Genomic DNA, 24,924 nt, shown 5'->3' with positions numbered 1-24,924 from the left:
TTATTTCAAAGAAGGGTAACTGCTGTCTTCTGGTGTCCTCTAAGACATTACAAAATCCAGTCTCACTAAAGATCTTTTTAGTAACCTATATTTTGTACTTCCCACTAAGAACCACTTTCTTCCCATAAAGCCAAACAGTGAGTTCCAGGTGAAGTCACTGCCTATCACAGAAGCACTAAGGAAAATTTTCACTAAGGGAAAATTCATTCTTAGGAAAAACAAACAAAACCCTTTACTACTGGGGGAAGATAGTCCACTTACAAATAGTATATCAACACCCAAATGGATATAAGTTCCCTGACTCCCTCTCAGGACTTTGAGCGTCTGCTTTGGGCTGAACTGGCCTGCTAAATGTTTGCCAGGCACTAAGCATGTTGTCTTAGATGCAACTATGAAAAATGACAGACGGTTCTTGCCTTCTACAAGCTTACCATCTAGTGAGGAAAGCAGAAAGGGAAATAGGCATTTAAATGATAGTATTTAGGGTTCTGATCTGGAGGGATTAGCAGGCAAAACGTCCTGAAGAGGAGGATATAATGACAGTGTTGATTCCTGGAAGTCAAGCGGGAGTTCAGGGGAAAGGACAGCAGGGTGCAAAGTCTTCCAAGCAAAGGGTACCCTGGAATATTTAAGGAACTGAGAAGCTTGTGATCAAATGATACTTGAATATTTGCGGCTGCATACAGCTAAACCACAGATTTCAAGGGAGAAAGGGGCAAGAGACAAAGCTAGAAGAGATTCAGGGGACCAGATTTATCAGCTTCACGAATATACAAGGGCAAGGGGTCTACCAGAGCATAAGCCACACATGGCATCTGCCCTCAGGAGCTGATACTTTAGTAGGGGAAACAGACTTTTACAAATCAACATAATATCAAATTGCGATCGACGCAATGAAGAAAACAAACGGGTGCAACCGTAAGAGAAAGAGCCTACTTAACGTGGTTTCAGAGGGGATGTCTCTGAGGAGGTGAGGTTTGAAGGGAAAAGGGGTCAGATCATGAAGGGCCTGGTGAACTTTATTAGGGAGTTGGGGTTTTATCTTTATGGTTATCCATGAGTTTGAGTAAACTCCAGGAGATAGGGAAGGACAGGGAAGCCTGGTGTGCTGCAGTCCATGGAGTTGCAAAGAGTCAGACATGAGCTAGTAACAGAGCAAAAGCAATCCATGTTTAAAGGTTTTAAGTAGAGGAGAGATGCAATCAACTTGTATTTTAGACAAATCATTCTGGCTGCTGTGCAGTCTTGAGGAGGCAGGAGGAGAAGGTAGGGATCTCAGTTAGATGGCTTTTCCAATGAACTGGGTGAGAGATGATTTCCTAGTCCTAGAATATTTTAGTGACAGTGTATTAGGTAAGGGTAATATTAAAATCTTTAATAATCAGTTTTGCATGAGCATTAATTCATCAGGATGGATGGTAGCTTTAGCCTTGAGCAGTGTCTACAGAATTGATGTTTTCAAACTGTGGTGCTGGAGAAGACTCGAGAGTCCTTTCATCAGCAAGGAAATCAAACCAGTAAATCCTAAGGAAATCAATCCTGAATATTCATTGGAAGGAATGATGCCAAAGCTCCAATACTTTGCCCACCTGATGGGAAGAGCTGACTCCTTGGAAAAGACCCTGATGCTGGGAAAGATTTAAGGCAGGAGGAGAAAGGGGATGACAGAGGATGAGATGATTGGATGGCATCACCAGCTCAATGGACATGAGTTTGAGAAAACCATGGGAGATAATGAAGAACAGGGAAGACTGGCATGCTGCAGTTCATGGGGTCACAAAGAGTTGGACACGACTGAGTGACTAATCAAAAACAAGGGTCTGCAGACATCTCTCTGCCAGGCCAGGCTGGATAGACAGCTGGCACCCAGAGGTGAGGCCAACACAATTGGAGCTTAGACTAGCAGCTCTTTGTAGCCAGTATGGAAGAATTGATATTTCAATATTTCAGCAACAGATACAGCTGTATCTGTTGCCTGGGAATTAGGTATGGAGAGCCAGGAAAGATCCAGGAGATGGTTAGGAAAGATCCAGGAGATGGTTAGGAAAGAGAAGGCTTACATTTGGGTAATGCATGAGGTGAGCAAAAGGGAGGGGTTATTGATGAGGCTCTGGTTTCTGTTGGGCAACCAGGTAAATTCATTTATTTATTCAGTCATATTTATTCATTACTTTATGTTTTAGATACCTGAGAGACTTGAAATGTCAAGTCAGCAACTAGATATGTGAGGCAGGAAAGGGTAGGTGGGGGAAAGATCTGGGCCAAAGACATAAAGGTGGGAGTTTTCAGCAAGTCGTTTAAAGCTAAAGAGTGGATGAGGTCCCCAAAGGAGAGAAGAACAGAACCCAAGATGGAACCCTGAGTAACTTCACCATGTAGAGATTGTCAAGGGAAGACTGATGGCAGAAAGAGTGGCTACTGCCATACAAGGAAAACCCATCCAGTGAGGTTTCAGAAGCTAAGAGTCGGGAGTGTTTCCAGGAGCAAGGAGTGGCTGGCTATGTTGTAAGCTGTGGCGAGAGTGAGTAAGAAAGAGAGCACTGGAGTCTCTGAGGTATTTAGCAACCCGGAGATTGCTGGTGACTCTGATAAGAGCAATTTCAGAGGGCGGTGAGCACAGAGGTCAGATTGTCTGGCACTGGGGGTAAATGAGAGGTCGGGATGTAGAGGTGGTAAGTACAAGACAATTTCTTGCAGTGACGTGGGATTTTGATTTTTTTTTTTTTTAGGGAAGAGGCTTGAGGAAGTTTAATTGCTACTAGGAGAAGCAGTAAAGTATTTTGATAGATTCTAGGGGTCAGCAAACTAGAGCTCCTGCCTGTTTTTGTAAATAAAATTGTATTGGAACCCAGCCACTGCCATCCACTTATGTATTATCTATAACTGTTTTTACACCACAAGAGCTTACTTAGCTTAGTAGTTTTAACAGAGACCCTATGACACAAAGCCAAAAATATCTACTCTCTGCCCCGCTTAGAGAAAAATTTGTAAGCCCTTGGATTAAAGTATTACATGCCCATTTAATTTCCACAGAAATACATATAAATACGTACCATATATAAATGCATACATAATGACAAACTAACAATTTCCCAAGTCAAAAGTACTATGGAAACTCTCCCTCATTCGTTTACAATTTCTCAATTAAAAAAAAAAGGACTTAGCTACTGCTCTTCTGCTCATACTATATGTCTATTGTTCATGATATAAACACAGTTTATTCACTATGGCAAAACCAGTGCCTGGTGCTAAGCCTGACACGTGATAGGTGCCCAGTAAATTCTGATGCCCAATAAACACCCATATGTTTCTGCTGAAACACAGAAGAGAAGGTGTTGTACTAGGGTGCTGCACCAGGGAGCTGCCTGGAGCAAGAGGTCTTTTTAGATTTGGGTCAATAGCAGAGGATGGCCAGGGTAGATGAACTTACTGGGAACCATCTCCGTGAGGTTTATGGAGGCTAGGTTAGAGCACATTCTTCTAGAATGAGTCGGGGGAGTGAGGGAAAAATGGCTTGTGGGCATCTGGCTAAAGCTGAAGAGGATCCTTGATGTGAAAACAAGGTCACAGAGTGGCAGTTTGTAGTTGGCAGCAGGAAAGGGCAGTCTGCACAGCTCTATGTTTGTTGTGATGAAACAGAGAGCAGAGATGAGCTGGATTCATGTACAGCTCAAGCCAGCTTCTTCCTTAGGAGCTTCTGTTGCTCTGTTCAAAAGTAGGTTAAAGCAACAAGTCAAAAAATGGAAATTTCCACAAATATTTTGTTTAACTGAAAACAAGTGTGTATCAGTTGACCAATCTTTTGACATAAGGGCAAGGTCTTTGAGCGCAGAGCATTACTCTTGAATAAAGCACACCCATAACATATTAAGGCTTCCCTGGTAGCTCAGTTGGTATAGAATCTGCCTGCATTGCAGGAGACCCCAGTTCGATTCCTGGCTCAAGAAGATCCCCTGGAGAAGGGATAGGCTACCCACTCCAGTTTTCTTGGGCTTCCCTGGTGACTCAGATGGTAAAGAATCTGCCTGCAGTGTGGGACACCTGGGTTCGATCCCTGGGTTGGGAAGATCCCGTGGAGGAGAGCACAGCAACCCACTCCAGTATTCTCGCCTGGAGAATCACCATGGACAGAGAAGCCTGGTGGGCTACAGTCCATGGGGTAGCAAAGAGTTGGACATGACTGAGCGACTAAGTACAGCACATAACACATTAACTGAGATTTAAAATATGGGTGTCTTTCAAAGAGAGTGAAAACTTGCAGAGAAAGGGGAATGGACCTGAGTGCAGAATTCTTCTAGAGTTTTTCCCACAATCTATTGCAGTTACATCACTCAGACTTTATGAAGCTTTTGACTTATGCATAGAAACAACTCTTTTTGTCTTTGTATTCCATCTATTTATGTAATACTTAATGAAACCACATCATTAAAATAACAAAATGCAACTGGCATAAACAGATGTGGGAAACAACTGCTTCTCAGGGAGCATACAATTCATATGAGAGGCTAACCTACTTTGTTCTGTGTGTGTGAATGCTGGGGGATAGAGGCAGTGGGCAGTGATTCTGGTGAATCCAGGAAAGGGAGTTAAGTGAAGACTGTTTCTCTGTGAGGGAAGTAGAAGCCCGTAATGGGGCCCCAGCTGGTGCTTCCTGAGTCACTGACAAGCTGCCAGCCTGGCTGGGTCCCCTGAATATTGACTTGGGGCGGTTGTCCCAAGTCATCACACCCTAGGGACTGTGCACTATTGTGCATTGGAAAGCATGCCGTGCACACTTGCTTTAGCTTCTTCTAAAATGTAGTATGTGGAATAACAGCTGACTCCTCTTCACAATGAAACTACTAGAGAATTACAACTGCCAAGAAACCAGCCTTATATATCACCTAGCCGATTTAGCTTTGCAAGGCACAGTTAACATTTTCAAACTGCTGAATTTAGACAGAGACAGTACCATCTCAGTAAGCATATTCTGGCAGCAAGTCACCTGGTCACTAATAAAGAATACCCAAAAGAGCAGGCAAAGATCACTGGACAATATACAAGTCGGTAATCAAAGCAGTGGTTAATATGTTTCCACGAACTGAGACTGGGGAGCCCACTTTTTGCAGCAAATGCCTAGTCAGTGTTCTAATTTATTTTATGCTAAGATTGGGTTAATAAAAAATGATTCTATTCTCTGCTGTCAATACTTTGGAAAATTATTTCCAATAGTTTGGAAATGAGGGAAATAAGATTTCCCTGTAAGAGTTAACTGCAAAATCAAGAATGTCATTGATTAAATATAGATACACCATCTCTCAAGAGACAGAGTACTTCTGATACGAAACCTTTTATAATACACAATGTTCTATATCAAGATATTAATCAATAGTAGAACTCGGAGGGGCTGAAAAGGGTCCAATACTAAGACTCAGAAAGGTTACATGCTATGTTCAAGGTCCCAAAGTCAATGATGAGTTAATCTAGCCTATGACCTAGGTCTCCCAGGTCCTCATGTTTTTGTTATTATAGCACCCTACTTCTTACTGGAATTTTCTGAGTAGCTGGGATCACTTCATCCTTAGACATCTGGTTACTACAGCTGAGGAACAAATTATCCTACAACTCAATGATAAAATACTATTTGTAAACCACCAATGGTAAAACACCCATTTATAGGGCTTCCTCGGAGAAGGCAATGGCAACCCACTCTAGGACTCTTGCCTGGAAAATCCCATGGATGGAGGAGCCTGGTGGGCTGTGGTCCATGGGGTCACTGAGGGTTGGACACGACTGAGCGACTTCACTTTCACTTTTCACTTTCCTGCATTGGAGAAGGAAATGGCAACCCACTCCAGTGTTCTTGCCTGGAGAATCCCAGGGATGGGGGAGCGTGGTGGGCTGCCATCTATGGGGTCGCACAGAGTCGGACATGACTGAGGCAACTTAGCAGCAGCAGCAGCATAGGGCTTACTGGGTCTGTGGGTCACAATTCAGGCAGGAGACCCTGGGGATGACTAGGGGCTGGGATCTCCTGAAGTCATTCCCTCACATGGCTGCTGACGGATGGTGGCTATTGCTGGGACCTCAATACCTAAGAGCAGCCCCTCCTGCGCTACAGGAGTAGCCTGAGCTTCTTCCCAGCATGGTGACTGGCTTTCAAGGGTGAGCATCACAAGACAGTCAGGCAGAGGCCGTACTGCCATTTATGACCCAGCTGGGAAGGTCCACAACATAACACCCAGCAGGACATCCACCTCTCCTCTTTTCGTTGAGGCAGGCATCAAATTCTACCCTGCTTCAAGGGGAAGGAGATGGATCTTCACCCCTTGTTGGGAGCTGGCAAGGTCCTGGAACAGCAATGTGGGGCCAGAAATATTGCTGTGGCCACTTTTGGAAATTACCATCTTCTGCAACTAGAATTAAAGACCTTCTTTACAAGGAAAAAAAAAAAAAGAGGGAGAAAAGAAGCAGCCGAAACAACTAACAAATCACACCTGAAGGCTGAGTGTGCCTGCTCCCATTTCTCTCCCTCTGGGGAATCTGCAAACTGTGCTTACTGCAAATTGAACTGGAATAAAGCATTTTAACTCTACATGATTGAAGCTTTTATTGAATATTTCATTTAACTGTCTAGTTTGGTGTGTTGGAAAGTATGTTTATAGGATATATCCTTAGCATAAAAGCCTTCACAATGAGGGAAAAGGGAAAAACAATTTTAATTGAAGAAATTATTTTTTAAAAATAGATCATGGACTAGACTGAAAAGAAAACATCAATAAATCTCCTAAAGCACAAAGTGCACAGACATGCTCTGACCACAGAACAATAAAACTATAAATTGGGAACATTTAAGGAGAAATTTCCCACCCACTTGGAAATTCAAACATACCCTTCTATATATCTCTTGGGCATAAAGGAGGAAATATGTTTGCAATCATAGAATATTTAGAAAATAAAAAAACGAAAACATGCAAATCAAAACTCATGAAATATGACTAAAGCTATATTTAAGAGGCACGTAAATCAGTGAGGAATGAGAAGCGACAAGGCAAGCAGCACCAGCAATGGCTGCCGCTTTCTATTCTAGGAGCTTTACATGTGAGGATTAAATGAGTCAACACGGCAACCTACGGGCAGGCACTATTATTTTCATTCTCAGTTTACAGAGAAACAAATTGAGACACAGGAAGGATGAGTGATTTGAGCAAGATCACCCAACTAGTCCCTATTTTTCCAGGCACTGGGGTAACACAGTGACCTAGAAGGTAAAGGCCACGCTGTCTTAAAGTTGTGAGCTCCTCATGAAGACTGCACCAATGCCTTCCTGGCTGGGAGGAGCAGAAGTGCCTCTTTGCTGCTGGGTGGTGGCAAAAGCCACGAACCTCCACTGCTGCTGCTGCTGCTGCTAAGTAGCTTCTGTTGTGTCCGACCCTATGCGACCCCATAGACGGCAGCCCACCAGGCTCCCCCGTCCCTGGGATTCTCCAGGCAAGAACACTGGAGTGGGTTGCCATTGCCTTCTCCAGTGCATGAAAGTGAAAAGTGAAAGTGAAGTCGCTCAGTCATGTCCGACTCTTAGCAACCCCATGGACTGCAGCCCACCAGGCTCCTCCGTCCATGGGATTTTCCAGGCTAGGCCTTCTCTAACAGCACCCCATCTGGGATAGGGAGGGAGGCCTTGTTGCTACCAAGAGGGTCTGGAAGTCCAGGCTCCCTGTGTGGTCTCTACTGGTACTGTGGGGAGGGAAGGGAGGACAGCAAGTGTCATCCCTGCCTGGTGGGGAGGAAAATCCCAGCTCCCTATGTATCCCTCTCTGTCACCACCTTGGCAGGTATGTGGGGGTGCCTTGGTACAGCCTAGCGGAGGCTGAAGTCGAGGCTTCCCCCTAAGACTTTGCTGGCATGGGTGGGAATAGGTCAGTGGTTTTCTGTGGTTTTGGCTAGAGGAGAGCTGTTTGTGCATGCGTACTCAGCCATGTCCAACTCTTTGCCATCCCATGAACTGTAGCCCCAGAGAAGGCAATGGCACCCCACTCCAGTACTCTTGCTGGGAAGGTCCCATGGATGGAGGAGCCTGGTGGGCTGCAGTCCACAGGATTGCTAGGAGTCAGACACGACTGAGAGACTTCACTTTCACTTTTCACTTTCATGCTTTGGAGAAGGAAATGCAACCCACTCCAGTGCTCTTGCCTGGATAATCCCAGGGATGGGAGAGCCATGTGGGCTGCCGTCTATGGGGTTGCACAGAGTCAGACACGACTGAAGCGACTTAGCAGCAGCAGCACTGTAGCCCACCAGGCTTCTCTGTCCATGGGCTTCTCCAAGCAAGAATACTGGAGTGAGTTGCCATGCCCTCCAGGGGATCTTTCCTGACCCAAGGATCGAACCCACATCTCCTGTATCTCTGGCACTGGCAGGAGGATTCTTTACCACTGAGCCACTTGGGAAGCCAGAACTGTTTAGATAATTCTAAAAGTTTTCCATTTCACTAGGATGACCCATTCCTGGTTCTCTGTCTAGGCAAAGCAGCCTTTGGTTAAAGGTTTTTGTTTTGTTTTGTTTTTGTCTGTTCCTGTTGGTATTTCTGGGTTGCCAGCTTCTTCAGCTCCAAGTCTGGGATTTTTTGAGGCAAACAAACCACCAACATAGGAACTAACCATATGTCATTCTTCAGGTCTCAAAGCCCCTAGCTGATCTGCCTTCTTCTCTCTACCTCTCAGCCTTCTTATGTTTCTTTTATACATAATGTCCAAGGGTTTTTAGTTTTACTTAGCTGGAAGAATATGGGAAAGTACATCAACTTCATCTTCCGAGAAGAAGTTGTCTTTTATTTCAAGAAAAATATAATCTGACAGATGTGTTCATTCTCAGGGCAGGAACAGAGTCAGAATGACAAGAGAATCACTCACTGGTAGTGATGGGAGGAGGGAGAAGAAAGGGTGCGATCCTGTGCACAGGTTGGCCTTAGATATGACAATGGATAGTTCATCTGAAGTCACAAGAGGGAAAGCTGAGAATCTATTACAAATGCAGGGAGGTTGGTGGTGGGTGGACGAGGATGCACTTCAGTGTTAGACTCCATTGTCTCAGTGGAATAAGGGAGAAAGGGAAGACTTGGGGTTTTCAGAGAGAAGCTGCTTTCAAAAATGGTAGAGAGAACTGATTAGAGAAATACAGGATTGCTAAGCATCCTGAAACTACATGAACTTTGAAGGAAACTAGTTGGCATAGTTGCTTGCTTTCCTCCAGAACCAGGTACAAAGTTGGCAGATAAGCAGGGGTTTAATCAATAACTGTGTAGTGTCAGATGATAGGAGGGGAAAAAACAAAAGGACATGAGTGTGTGTCTAAGGGAGCGATTATGATGATGGAACACAAACTCAGGACCACAGCATGGCACAGTTCCAGAAGGTACTGTTTACATTGTATTCTGCAATACAGGGATCCTGCATAGATTGTAACATGGATGAGGGAGAACCTAGGTAAATGGACAGTAAATATTTGGGAGGGTGAATGAACTGGGAGCCCTAATAGAGTTAAAGAATCGTTAAGGTGAGACTGGTAAATGAGAGGCATCCGAAGACAGGAGATGATGGCCACAGAGAAGATATCAGAAATTGAGATTTAGGAGGTGAAACAGGTATCGGAAATGAAAAGATCTAGAATATGAGAGGTTATAGCTGAAATGAGGCGGAGGATGCTTAACAACCTGGATGCCCTTAACAAACTTCCCATTGAGAATAACTAAAAACAATGAATAAAATATACAATTATATTTTAAAATGCATCAATGACCTGCTAATAATGTAAGGCCAAAATGAACTCAAAGTGAGGTCCTAGTGGGATGACCCAGGCACTGATACTGGCCTTAGGACTGAGGGCTTTTGACAAATCAGAGGATCTTGAGTTCCAGTGTTCACAGCCTTTAGAGATATGGATGATATTTGACAAAGCAAAAGAGGGCAGTCTCAAAGACAATCCTACATAAAGCTCAAAAGGGTATACTAGAAATAAAACTGTTCCCAAAGCAGACAACAAGGATATCTACTTATCTTAAAATTTAGCACTGGTAAAGGGGAAAAAAAAATCTTTCCTGAAAGTTTCTAAGTACAAGCTAGCCCTCATGTGTGAGTTTTCTTACTGGACTAGCTCTACCTCAGTAGTCTTCAAAACTTCAAGCTGAGAATTCAGTTTAAAATGGTCCTCTTTCAGCAGTAGCCATGGGCATCTGCCAGAAACACACACAGATCCTTTTTAAATGAACTCCTTTTAATCTTGACTTCAAATAATTCCCATATAAATGTGTGTCCACAATTAAAAAAAGAAAGGCATGATGAGTGAGCTCCAACAAAACAACAAAAAACTCACATCACCTATGCAAATGTTAGGTATTGGAAATATCAGATAGTATAAAATATATGTACACTTTATAAAGATTGGAGAGGCAGACAGTAGGGAGTCGTCATTTGCAGGAGATAAGATTTTTACATAGAAAGTATAACAGAATCTATATATCAAATAGAATTAAGATTTTTAAAGTAAAATTGATGCTTATAAGATCAATATTTTAAAAATGCATTTCTGTATACCAGCAACAAATAATTAGAACATGTAATTAAAAGATGCTGCTTACAGTAGTATCAAAAATATTAATGACCTAGGAAGAAACTTAACAAAATCCAAGTAAGGCCTGTATACATAAAATCATAAAAAGATTGAGTGAAATTAAAGGAAACATAAATAAGTGGAAAGAGATACTATGTTCATGGATAGGAAGATTCAATATTATAAAGTTGTCATTGCTTTTCAGATTGATCCACAGATTTATTTTATTATATTTAAAATCCCAACAAAGTATTTATTTTGACTGGTGGGCATTGAGGGATGGATAGTGGATTTTGGTAAGTTGATTCTCAAGTATGTCACAGCTGACACTGAAAATCAGTTGAGAAAGTATAAGCTTTATTTTTTATTTATTTTTTTAATTTTATTTTATTTTTAAACTTTACATAATTGTATTAGTTTTGCCAAATATCAAAATGAATCCGCCACAGGTATACATGTGTTCCCCATCCTGAAAAGTGATGCTGAGAAAACTGGTTATTCATATAGAAAAAAATTAATCTGAACTCTTACTAACACCACACACCAAAAATCAGTTCTATGTGTATAAAATACTCAAAATTTGGTATAGCTTTAAACATTTTTGAAAGTAATAGAAGAAAATGATCATTTCAATTAAAGGAACATAAGATTCTCTATGTCTTCGCTGGTGGCCCAGTTGGTAAAGAGTCTGCCTACAATGCAGGAAACCCAGGTTCAATTTCTGGGTCAGGAAGATCCCCTGGAGAAGGAAATGGCAACCCATTCCAGCATTCTTGCCTGGGAAATCCCATGGACAGAGGAGCATGGCAGGCTACAGACAATGGGGTTCACAAAGAGTCAGATACCACTAAGCAACTAAACCTACCTACCAGACAGAAAAGCACAGACAGTAGAGGAAATTATTATTAAAGTCAACTACATTAAAACTTCTTTAACTTATACATTATGAACTTTCTTCTGTTCATCCAGAGAAACCATAACAGGAATGAGAAGATGAGCTACACGCTGAGAGAGGGCATTGCATGTGACAAAGGGTTAGTATCCAGACCATACAAAAACTATAACCATTAAGGAAAAAATACAACCTAATTTATTTTAAATGGGAAAACAATTTGAATGGGCACATCATTGAAGGGAGAACATAAATGGTAAATTTACATATGAAAATATGTTTAACTTCATTTTTAATCAGTGAAATCTGATCAGATTGACAAAAATTTATAATTGTGAAATACCAAGAATTACAAATGTGGAGTCACTGAATTCTTATACTGCTTGGTGGGAGAGTAAATTTATTTCAACCATTTTGGAAAACAATTTGCATTATCTATTAGGTTGAAGGCACTGCATGCTTTTGACCTAGCAATTCTATTCTCTGATGTTTGGTCTTGTACACACAGCATGGGAGATAAGTACAAGATGTTCACAGTAGCATATTTGTAAGAGCAAAAACTAGAAATAACCAAAGCATCCACCAACAATAGAATGGATTAAAAATTATGGTACATTCATATAATTGAATACTATAGAGCAAAAAACATGAGTAAACTGTCGTTATTTGCAATGACATGGATGAATTTCAGGAATATGTTATTATGTGGAAAAAGCATGTCCCGGAAAGACCCATATGGTAACATTCCAATTATATGAGGTTCAAAGCATGCAAATTCAGACACACACACATACACACATATGTATACGGAATGATTAGGAAGGAAGGATGAGATTGGAGTGGGACACAAAGGGGGTTAAATGCTCTATGTCTTAAACAGGACACTGGATACATAAGTGATCAGTGTAGTGTTACTTTTTTTAATCATTAAACATTTTATAAATATTATTTTGTACATATTCAATACTTAATAAAATGTCAAGGCTTTTTTGGAATTGAGGAGGTAAAAAGAGGTTTATCACAGAATGATTTCATGCTGGAAAGTTAGAAACAACTAAGATCCCCAATAAAGTTCTGATTAAATAAATTAAGGTACATATATAACACAGAGCAGAATCTAGTCATGAAGGATTATGAATCAGAAGTGCATAAAGTGACATGAAAAGCTGTATAGTAGGTAAAAGAAGTTACAGAATAATACAGTATCTCATTTGCATAAGAAGCATAAAAATACACATACATAAGACTATTAAGTGTTCAGTTAGTGCACCAAAAAGTTAACTGTGCTGGGATCTGGATGTTGGCTATTAGAATTATGTTTAGTGCTTTTCCTTTTGATTTCCTCTCATTTTTCTCTACCAGAAACATTATTACTCTTATACCAAAAGAAGTCAGAGAAAGAGTAACAAAAAATATCTGAGAAAGATTAGAAAGAAGAATGTAAACATAAAATATTTGGAAATGACCTTCACAAAATATTCATGTTATTTGAAGAAAATTACAACACTATTCTTAGAGGTAAAAAAAAAAAATGATATTTGAAGATAAATGGATCCATCTGTCTATCATCCATCAAGTCTCTGGCTAAAAGGCAATATCATGAAGATTTAACTTTTCAATTTAATTTACAGGATTAAAATAATCCCCAAAAAATCCCAGTGAAGTAATTTTTCTAATTGATAAAACAGTTCTAAAGTTATCTGGAAGAATAAATGAGACAACAGAATAATAAAAGAAAGAAAGAAATATTGACAACAGAATTCTGAAAATTAAAAATTAAGAGGTTAGATGTGTTCTAATGGATACATTTTTAAATGAATGATAGGAACTTGCCTGGTGGCCCAGAGGCTAAGAGTCTGTGCTCCCAGCGCAGGGGGCCCTGGTTCAGTCCTTGGTCAGGGAACTAGACTCCCTCCCCCCGCACCATGCCACAACTAAGAGTTCTCATGCCATGACTAAAAGGTCTAGCATGCTGCAGCTGAGACTCAGCACGGCCAAATAAAGAAAGAAATACTTTAAAAACTATTTAAGAAATAAGTAAAATTAATGATCAAGCAACAACTACTGAACCACTATGATACAAATAGGAAGCTCTTTAATAGCTAGTACAAAGTGCTCAAACATCATTTTATATTTTTAGAAACAGTGAATGTTGGAGGAAATAATGGTCATAGAGAAAGCAGAAGATAAATAATGTTGGAATAATGGCTCCAAAATCACAGCAGATGGTGACTGTACCATGAAATTAAAAGACGCTTGCTCCTTGGAAGAAAAGCTATGACCAACCTAGACAGCATATTAAAAAGCAGAGACATTACTTTGCCAACAAAGGTCCATTCAGTCAAAGCTATGGTTTTTATAGTTGTCATGTATGGATGCGAGAGTTGGACTATAAACAAAGCTGAACAGCGAAAAATTGATGCTTTTGAACTGTGGTGTTGGAGAAGACTCTTGAGAGTCCCTTGGACAGCAAGGAGATCCAACAAGTCCATCCTAAAGGAAAGAAATCCTGAATATTCATTGGAAAGACTGATGCTGAAGCTGAAACTCCAATACTTGGGCCATCTGATGCAAAGAACTGACTCATTGGAAACTACCCTCATTCTGGGAAAGATTGAAGGCCGGAGGAGAAGGGGATGACAGAGGATGAGATGGTTGGATGGCATCACTGACTTGATGGACATGAGTTTGAGCAAGCTCCAGGAGTTGGTGATAGACAGGGGAGCCTGGCGTGCTGCAGTCCACGCGGTTGCAGAGTCAGATACAACTGAGTGACTGAACTGAACTTAATAGCTAAGGAAGGATAGTTAATTTTTTACCTTAAAATATATTCTAAAACAAATTTGACTGTATTTATCTAAATTATAGATGAATTAATGTGAAAAATTTAAATCATTATACAGAGGAAACAGAAAATATGCAACATATTCACGATGGTATTAATATGTCACTAAATCCAATAACTTTGCAGTACCAACTGATAGTCTTGATTACCAACCTTCTTTTTCTTCCCTTTGCTTCCTTTGACTTCTACAATATACAATGCCCTGATTTTTCACCCCACTTTGGTTGCTACTTCTCCAATTCCTTTGTAAGATTATCCTCCTCCAAAAGCCATTATACATTTGAGTTCCTCAGAGCCCATTCTTTCTCTACACTGTCTCCCAAGGTATTCACATCTATACCCACAGCTCCAATTACCACCTCTACTCAAGCGACTCAAATTTAACTCTAGCGCAGCCATTTCTTTCCTACTAGTATAGGTCAAGATCGCTGAAAGATACAGGTGGTGCAACAAAATGTACCATAATTAAGGAGACTGTAGTCACAAGATCATTTGCAGAGGGCTTAGGGAAAACAATAGAGAATCTATGCTCCAGCATCTCAGGGAAATTTTCCTGCCTAGACTTTAAGTAGGAGATGGAAGTGATTAATGGATTACAAAGGAAAAAAACAGGAAGACATGGGAGGAAGAAGAGCAGGAGAAGCAGGAGGCAAAGGAGGAGGGTTTGAAGGAGTCAAGGTGGAAAGAGAAGGAGATGGGAAAGGGGAAGAGATGATGCAGGATGTAGACGATACAAACATTCAGCCTTCACTGTTCTTCCTAATCTGCCTATACCTCCCCTTGACTGAATGCAACTAGAAGCCAGAGCACATGGGGGCCATGTGATGGAGATACATGGAATCTTGACACCTCCCACACAGGTCAGAGTCTCTGGACATGCATCAGAGTAGAGATGGGTGGAGACTGGCTCTAGGTGGGGAGGCAGAAGAGATCTATTCACCTCCTACTTGGCTTCTTCTCTAGGACATGCAGGGGTATTTAAAATTCAACACGTCCAAGATTAAACTCATGAACTGCCCACTCCACAATCTCTCAAGAACAAAACTAATAAAAAACAAACTGACCCTCTTTCAGTGCTTTCTGTGTCATCAAAGGGTATCAAGGTCAGGGCTGTATCTCATAACAGTGTAGGAATGGGTTGGATTGGGGCAAGAGTAGGTGCAGATAGATCACTGAGGAGGCTATTCCATTAGTCCAGGCAGAAGTGATGCTAGATGAACCAGAGAACTTTTGGAAATGATGAACATAAGTGGGTAGGTTGAAGTAGATAGATTGAAGAGATGTTTAGAAATAAAATTTTTAGGACTTGTTATTAGAATGGATGTTGGAGGTAAAAGTAATGCGGTTCTCAAAGATGACACCTTCAGTGACATCCCATGGATCTTATGAAGGAGACACAACTCCTTGACATGGACTCTTGCCCCTGCGTGGTCAGCGTCCACCACCCCCCACCCTTCAACCTTCCACCTTCATCTTGCACCAGGCTCTTCTCAGGATGTGGACTCTGTTTACACTCTTTCAGTCCTTCCGGTTTCCTGTGCTTGCCCCTGAGCTGGACCTTTGCACCTGCTCTTTCCACTGCCTGTAATGCTCTTACCCAACTACCTAATTCCTCTTTATCATTCTGAGCTCAGTCACCACTTCCCCAGGAAAGCTTCCCCGACTTCCCTAACTCTAGTCCTCTTTTGAAAGCTCTCCTACACTGTGTCCTTCCCGTCATAGGACTTATCCATTAATACTTACACGCATTTATGTGGCTTTTCAGTTAATTTCTAATATACACCAATGCCCCACCAGGATATGAACTCCAGGAGGATAGGGACTGTGTCTTTCTTGACTCACAATAGTCTTATTGTCTCTAATAATGCCTGGCACCTTATAGTTCACACACACAGACACATATACACACTCTTTAATGAATGAATGAATAAAAGTAAATGCAATGGAATATATAATTAAAAAAACCACTGATGGATTTAATAGATTTAGATTACATTCTTACCTATATTAAACAAAAGTAAAGAATAAATTATAAGTGATAAATTTGGAGATATATTCACAATGTAAAGAAAGGCAAGAAGACTATATTCTCAGTAGAGTCCTTGCCACATCAGCAATACAGATGCTAAGAACACCCAACAAGAATTGACAAAATGAAATAAAAAACAGCAACAACAACTACAAAAGCCCATAGAACAAAAAGGGTTATGACAAACTTTCACTGAAGAAATTGAAACTCCAAATAAAAGTGACCTAAAAAATAAGGAAATACTATCTCGTGGAACCAAAAGGAGAGGATGGCTTCTTTTGGGATCATAAGATGGTACCCAACAGTCACTGGGGGGTGGGGGGCAACATGTTCTCTTGTTCACATTCATCAGAAGAGAAATGGAGTCTCTTTGCTACCAATACAATATAAGCACTTCTCCTTAGCTTCACTGAGTCAGTTTCGGACCAGGCTCGATCAATTCTGCTATCAGAGGAATGCCATATTCTGACTTTGAACCATTCGCTAGCAAGAGAGATTGGATTTGCACGTTTGGTTTGTGTTAATTGAGACCCATTCCTGGCACTGGGGTCAATTCCAGAAACCACAATGTTGCTGAGGAATCAAATACAAAGTTCACTGATACTGGCCAACCATGGGGGGGAAACAGTCAACCTTAGGAGTGAAGCAGATACAAGAAAACAAGGACAGCAATGAGGTGTCATTGTTCAACTTGCAAACTTCAAGTCTGCTTGAACTGTACAAAATTATCATTCATTTAAAACAGCTTATAAATTGATTGAATCTTTCTGGAGGGCAACTTGGCAATATATGAAAAACCTTGAAAACACTTATGACAGATTTTGGAAAGCATGCATGTGTGTAGAAATAAGACAGAAACACACAAAAATGTTCTTGTGGTTGTTACTGGCTGGCAAGTTTATGGGTAATTTTTATTTTCTTTTAAATATTTTCCAAATATTCTTTAACAAGCCTAATTTTGTTTATTCAAACACAAAGAACATGAAGGAACCTGTTATTTCAGAACATGGACCACTTTCAGTCAGAAATATCCTCTGAAAGCTTAAGCAGTGGGAAAACCAGTGGCAAGGTTTCATTGTTCTCTGAAGGGGATGAAAAGAAAACAACAATCTATCTGAATCAAAGATTCCAGGTTGCAGAATCCAGTGGGGGAAGAAAAAGAAACAAGTCATAAAATCCTGCAGAAAGATATGTAGCTATCTACACAACATTTAGCACAAGGTTTATTCTAATCCATGCTCTAGTTCAGCTCCAGAGGCGCCTGGCTAGAGGCCTTAGTGCGCAAACAGTCAGAGTCACATGACCAGACTGAGCTGGGTCTACCGTCGCTTTTGCTGAGAAGAACAGGCAGGCCAGTTTTAAAAACATGAGCACAGGAAAACATCTGAACTCACTTTTAAGTGAAGAGTCTGAACACCTGGGATTAAGAAATGTGTGTTACTGAACTGGGACTTCCAACAGATCTTTAACCATGAGTATCAGTGACAATGTCCTTCCTCCAGATTTAATTTGATCATTTTCCCTATTTTTTCTCAGACCACCCGTTTGATTCTCCACCTTTCTGAGTAACCTTAGACAAGTCATTTAACCTCTGCTGTAGCCTTTCAGAGAGAGGCTCTGTCATGGACTTCCCTCTATCTCAACATCTCCAGGGTTTCCTTGAAATGAAAGATCAGGAAAATCTATAAATTTAGCATAGCCTTCAGGAGCAGGAAAGGGCAGCCCACTCCAGTACTCTTGCCTGGAAAATCCCATGGACAGAGGAGCGTGGTAGGCTACAGTCCATGGGGTCGCAAAGATTAGGACACGACTGAGCGACTTCACTTTCAGGCTAATACCACTGTATTTTTACACCGTCCTTGTTTTAAGGGCTTACAAACAGACCTTTCACCTAGATAAGAAGGGAGTTTTTGCCAGCATCAGATACTATCCCATCAGTCTCCCAGCAGTTACAGCAATCCAGCAGCTCAGCCTGTGCCTACATGGGCCGTGAACGTACAAGTGAGGACAGCAGAGAGGCAGGAAATGGGGTTAGGTTGATTTCCATCTATTAGCAGCGGCTTAAACTGGCGTGCTGGGCAGCTCCGTCTCCCATTGGCCACAGCTGCTACGAACAGCAGGATGAGGCTTGACCTATATCTGTCGGGTGGAAGGCAAACCCTGAATTTGTTTGTAGCAAACTTCAGTGTTCCAGAACGCCAAGTTTCCCTTGTGCTTGACCACATACAATATTTTTATCAGGAACCGTGATATCCTCCACCTGCGGGGAGCTTAACATCTGTGGGTTCCCCCCTCCACGTCGATTCTTTTGCTTTCTTTCTCACTGCCTCTCCCCCTCCTGTTGCCCTGTGACCACTTTTGTCCCCCTGCATCTGTGTCATTCTCTGGCGGGGAGAGGTTGTGATGATCACAGCTGTGCTCCTTCTAGCAATCACGGTCACACGGGCCCTTCTCTGCCTGCCCCAGTTTCCATGTGACCAAGTGTGCCCATCCCTGGCACTGGCAGTTGCTACCCAGGTTAGCACAGCCTCATGCCTGCATGTGCCCTTCTGGGCCATCGAGAGTTTCAGAATGTGTCAGTCGCTAATACCACTGCCGCTGTAGACAGAAATACAGAAGCCTGTCCAAAACATGGGTCCTAAACTTCCTACGCAGTAAATGTTTAATAGTTTTTGAAGGCCAGATAATTTCAAGATAGCATGCAAGTGTTTGGACATTGGTTTCCCCAGGTTAGAGAATAAGCTACTTGAACTTGCACTGAGGCAGTCACCATGCAAACATGGCAAAGCCCCTTTCCTTTGTCTTGGGTCTCAGTCAATATGGATGTTGCTTTGAGTCTCAGTCAGGATGTGTGGTATTTATTTACACTGACATCACAATGAGAAACTTAACTGACTCAGTTCTGCCATCACACTACAGCCTCAGTGCAGTTAGACTTCTATTTATAATGCAGAAACGGCTCTCCATTACCTATTCTCGTTTCTTCACTGGGGCCGTGTAGGAACAGAAAAGCAGCCCAGATGATGGAAAATTATTCCAGCAACTCAGGTCCCCATGTACACAAGCCACATCACTGTAATTTGAGATGGGAAAGACCTATTAAGTCATCCCACTGATTCTCTGAGGGCGTGTGGTGGTTTTTTCCCTCTCCAATATGCTGATCTACTTTTTAGTGCCTTTTCCAATTGTAAATGTCACAAGTGATGGGGCTTCCGTGCCTTCCTGGGGGACAGCGCAGCTCAGTCAATAATAGGTCTCTCCATTAGGGCATGAGACCGGCTCAGCCACGTAAATCATCTTTGTTTTGACTTTCATTTCCACCCCTCCTCCTGCCGTCCCCTTGGATCACACTAAATTATTCCTCTCCGTCCCTGCTATTTACACCCTTCAAGTTCTTATGGCCAATGAGCCAGTCCCTCTTAGTGAGAGCCAGTGGTCATGCTGGGAGACTTATCTCTTTCATCTTCCCTCTGAAGGCAGTCCCTTCAGGCTGATCAATCAAGTTTGTTGCTCTTAGATGAATGCCAATTGGTTTCTCAATAATTTGCCACATTTCTTTGTCACCCTGGCTGCTCAGGAAAATCCCCTTTGTTTGTCTCTGTTGTTGCACAAGAAGATGATGGAAGTAGAATCTCTGCTTACAGCAAACAGAGTGGACCTCTTCAGCCACCAGGCATCCTCCTGCCCCCAGGACACTGGCGTCACCCAGGCCCTTATCTTTCACTCTCTTACTTGGGTGTGGAGCTACTGTGTTAATAGGACTTCGGTGTGTTTGTAGAGACAGGAAGAGGTAATATGTATTTCATCCAACCAGCTTTCCTTGTGGCATATTTAGTTAATGCCCATTAACTGTTTAAATCATAGTTTGCTGCCCATCTCAATCCTCAGTTGGAAAAGCTTCCTTGAACTCCCTCAAGGGAAAGCTAGCCTCCTATTTTCCATTAATGCTCCCACGTTTCCTGATTACTAAAGAGGACGACATAGCCACACTGGACACCTTGGCCAGAGGGGGAGTTCCCCTGCTATGAGAGGGACAGACCTTGAACAAACTGAATGTCACTGCCAACCAGGAAATTTGGGGAGTGGATTTTGCAGTGCTAGGGTCAACAGTGTTCCAACCTGTCCCCTAATTCCCCTGAGTGCTAAAGTACCACATTTAATAAGGTCTTTCCTAATGTGTTCAATGTTCATATGTCTGCAACAACAATAACTAGCTCAATGCTTTATGATCTGTTTTCATCCAATTACTACTACTTAACAGTCACTAGAGGAGGAAATGGCACCACACTCCATTATTTTTGCCTGGAGAATCCCATGAACAGAGGAGCCTGGTGGGTTAAAGTCCATGGGGTCAAAGAGAGTTGGACATGAATGAGCGAGCATGCACACACATAACAGTCGCAACCACCTTGTAAGAAAGAAATTATCTTCTTTATTTTACCGGGGAGGAAACTGAGGCTTAGAGAAGTTCCATTGCCCAATTTCACAAATACTCAGTTAATTCTCCTTGCCATTCCCTTTTGTTCTTCTCCTGAAATCATTGGAAAATATGCTCCATGAGCAATATGTGAAAAGGCAGGCACTAACTGCATACAGGTTCCTAAAGTCACTGGGGCTCTGGTCATTGCATAATATTTCTCTGTGCTCTTAGTTGGCAAAAACAGAGTGACTAGATGTCATTCACAGTTCAATAGGAGTCCTATGGTTTATCTGCAATATAATTCAGTTGTTATTTGATGACAGAGTATATTAAAATTTATAACACAGAGGCTGCTATCTCCTTCTAAACAACAATGTAATATTATTAGGAATGAGCTAAAAGTGAGCTTATCTCTTCAAATACCAGTTCAGACCCTGAGGGGATCTGTTTTTCCTGCAAAGTTGATAAAATTATATACACCTAAGATAAAAGAAGAACTATATATGTCAATACATGTTTATTGCATGATTTGAAGAAACAAAGGACCTGAATAATACTGACTTTTTTGAGTAATTTAGAAAGCAGAAATATAATTTTCTACCAAATAGATGGTAAAGGAGGCACAGTATCCTAAAATTGTGCTAACAGCTAGGCAAAAGAGGGTATTGACTGCATCATTAATTTTCAGATAGTGCTTATCAATATTTTTAATTTGGCAAAAATGGGATTACAGTAGGAGAAAGACCCATGCTGAAAGGGTTTTATGCCATAAGGGATTGAAGCAACATCCAAACTGCCAGAAATTTGAACAAAATCCACATCAAGAAATGTATGCTGTTAAGTAAACTGCTTCTTTCTGTAGCCTGGCCAGAGAAAGCAAATTGCATGTGCACATATAAACTGTCAACACACAGAAACATGCAAAAATCTGTCTCTATCAAAATGGAAGGCAAAATTATTCCTTCTCTATCAGTGTTAAGATAGAAGGCAGAATTATTCTTTGTGCGTCAGCTCCGGGGCCCTCCCTGTCTCATGCGTAACTAACTCTAAATTGTACTTTGTGGCTAGACTGATGGTCTGTAACTTTGTTGCAAGACATTACAAAGTCAGTGTTCCCTTGAAGATGCACCCACGATGATTCCGGCTGTTTCTTCATACCCAGAACTTAATGGTAAAAAAGAAAACCCTTATTGCTTTTAAAAAAAAAGTACTACAAATGCAATACATGTTTACTATGCTGCTGCTGCTGCTGCTAAGTTGCTTCAGTCGTGTCCAACTCTGTGTGACCCCATAGACGGCAGCCCACCAGGCTTCCCCGTCCCTGGGATTCTCCAGGCAAGAACACTGGAGTGGGTTGCCATGTCCTTCTCCAATGCAAAGTGAAAAGTCAAAGTGAAGTCGCTCAGTTGTGTCTGACTCTTAGCGACCCCATGGACTGCAGCCTACCAGGCTCCTCCGTCCATGGGATTTTCTAGGCAAAACTACTGGAGTGGGGTGCCATTGCCTTCTCCGACATGTTTAAAATACAATGAGAAAAAAAATAAAATAAAAACGATAGTTTTTATTTAGAAGTAACCAATTCTGACACACCCTCCTACTGCCTTATCTACATAGCTATATATAATATGTGTATATATTCATCTTTATTAAAACAGTGAGTTATTTGTTTTAATCTTCAATAATACTTCTTTGTTCCTTTAACTTAAGATCTCTGAAGCTCTTATGGGAAAACTGATGCTGTTTTAAACTGATCTAAATAGGGTGAAAAATGCTTTAATTAAAAGTTTTTAGTAATATATCTGGAGAAGGCAATGGCACCCCACTCCAGTACTTTTGCTTGGAAAATCCCATGGACAGAGGAACCTGGTAGGCTGCAGTCCATGGGGTCGCTAAGAGTCAGACACGACTGAGCGACTTCACTTTGACTTTTCACTTTCATGTGTTGGAGAAGGAAATGGCAACCCACTCCAGTATTCTTGCCTAGAGAATCCCAGGGATGGGGGAGCCTGGTGGGCTGCCGTCTATGGGGTCACAACAGAGTCAGACACGACTGAAGGGACTTAGCAGTAGCAGCAGCAGCAGTAATATATCTACCTCATAGGACTCCCATGAGATTTGAAATCTTTTAAAAGTACAAGACACCTTCTACAGCCAAACTTTGGATAAATACCTAGAAAATACATAACACCTATTATTCCGCTCAGTATGAGTCTATTTGAACTTTTCCATGGATTTCAGTGTGTATCAGTGACCTGCAACACAATGCAGAGGGACTGGCATTGCCTAAACCCAGCTTTGGGAATTAAGGGAAGTGGGGCAGGAGTTTGATATCAGACCTAAAGGACTGATGTCAGTATCAGGCTCGTTTCTCTGCCCACCTACCTCCCTGACCATGCACATCGTCTTTGCTCCCAAGAACAGAGCTTCTCAGGAGTATTTTTTAAAACATCTTTCAGGTTATTCTTAAGTCTCAAATATTGAAATATCTATGAAGTCCTTGGAACCCTAGACAGAGTTTTGACTTTTTACACTGTATTGAATATTGGATTCCATCAGATTGAAGACACTATTAAGTTGTACCATTATTTTAAAGTGATGCTAAGAAAAAAGATGCTGCCAATTACATTATGACATGCCATTAATTTCACATTTGATGCAATTTTAGAGACGTTGCTTAGAAGAAAAGCTCTGATAAACCTAGGCAGTGTATTAAAAAGCAGAGACATCACTTTGCCTGCAAAAGAGTATAGTCGAAGCTATATTTTTATCAGTAGTCATGTACAGATATGAGAATTGGTCCATAAAGAAGGCAGAGCACCAAAGAATTGATGCTTTTGAATTGCAGTGCTGGAGAAGACTCTTGAGAGGCCCTTGGACTGCAAGGAGATCAAACCGGTCAATCCTAAAGGAACTCAACCCTGAATATTCATTGGAAGAACTGATGCTGAAGCTCCAATACTTTGGCCACATGATATGAAAAGCCAATTCATTGGAAAAGACTCTGATCCTGGGAAAGATGGAAGGCAAAAGGAGAAGAGGGTGGCAGAGGATGAGATGGTTAGACAACATCACTGACTCAATGGACATGAATCTGACAAAACTCCAGGAGACAGTGGAGGACAGGGAAGCCTGGCGTGCTACAGTCCATGGGGTCACAAGGAATGGGGCACGGCTTAGTAGTTGAACAACAATAACACACATTGCATAAAGAATGTCCAGTCACATACCATGAACAGACTTTTAGTGCCTACTGCATATTAGGTTATGTACAGAACATTTAAAATTAGAATAGATATCTTTGGCATTTCATTTGTTTATTTTTTTGGATTGAAATCAAAGCAAAATGTTCATATTTTAACGTTTATGTTTCCATGGAGAATACTCATTTTTCCAGACCTAACTTTATGGTCTCAGAGTGGGAGCAGAGGCCATCCATATGGTCTTGAGTCTCTTTATCTCTTTGTAATGTATCCTCAGAGACAACAAAACTTTAAGTTAGACCTCTTTTCAGTTCAAGAAGCATGTCTGGGTTCTTTCAGCTTCAAGATTCCAGCTAGTCACTTAATTCAGTTTTTAAAAAATTCATCAGGTTTGGAAAATGCAGATTTATTCCAATCTATATTTATCATATCCTCTGTTTGGCCAGTTTAATTACCAGATTTAATACTTAGAGAGAGTGAAACTCAGGCCACTTAACTGTTTTGTCCCTCAGCATTCAGGGAGGTTCTTTTTTGTCTAGGTAAGTCTGTCCAACACAAAGTACAGTCTTGTTCAGGCTCTTTTAATCTTACAGATCCAAATATGTTCTTTTAGTTGCCTAAGATATCTCTTCTCTTGAGCGTCCCTGGTGGGTCAGTTGGTAAAGAAATCTCCTGCAATGCAGGAGGCCTGGATTTCATTCCTGGAAGATCCCCTAGAGAAGGAAATGCCAACCTATTCCAATATTCTTGCCTGGGAAATCCCATGGACAGAGGAGATTGGCAGGCTACAGTCCATGGGGTCACAAGAATCGGACACAACTGAGCGACTAAACCACCAAAGCTTCTGTAATCCAAGTCCATATTTCCATCTTCTTTTAAATCATTCTGCCCCATGTTGGCAGCTGCTTTCTAGTATCCAAATCTAGAATCATGTGGTTTCCCCTTAGGGAG

The 24,924-nt window shown here is 41.4% G+C and overlaps 1 long non-coding RNA gene across 15 annotated transcripts in view; it reads right to left on the bottom strand.

The window, feature by feature from the left end:
• LOC147374610 (uncharacterized) overlaps positions 1-24,924 on the bottom strand; it is a 310,540-nt gene that overhangs the window by 131,908 nt on the left and 153,708 nt on the right. For 2 of the 15 annotated variants that reach the window (XR_015162966.1, XR_015162969.1), the window contains exon 5: positions 3,572-3,705. The exons of 12 other annotated variants lie outside the window; for them this stretch is intronic. This is a non-coding gene — a long non-coding RNA (uncharacterized LOC147374610). Of the gene's footprint in view, positions 1-3,571; positions 3,706-24,924 lie in introns of those variants that run through there. One more of the 15 variants, XR_015162970.1, reaches the window with a different exon arrangement.

This window comes from Bos grunniens, chromosome 4 (genome assembly GCF_055505025.1).
Source record: "Bos grunniens cultivar Pamir isolate PY7600 chromosome 4, Bosgru_T2T1.0, whole genome shotgun sequence".
Classification (NCBI taxonomy): Eukaryota; Metazoa; Chordata; class Mammalia; order Artiodactyla; family Bovidae; genus Bos; species Bos grunniens.
The sequence above is the reverse complement of the archived record's forward strand: the minus strand, read 5'-3'. Positions and strand labels throughout refer to the sequence as shown.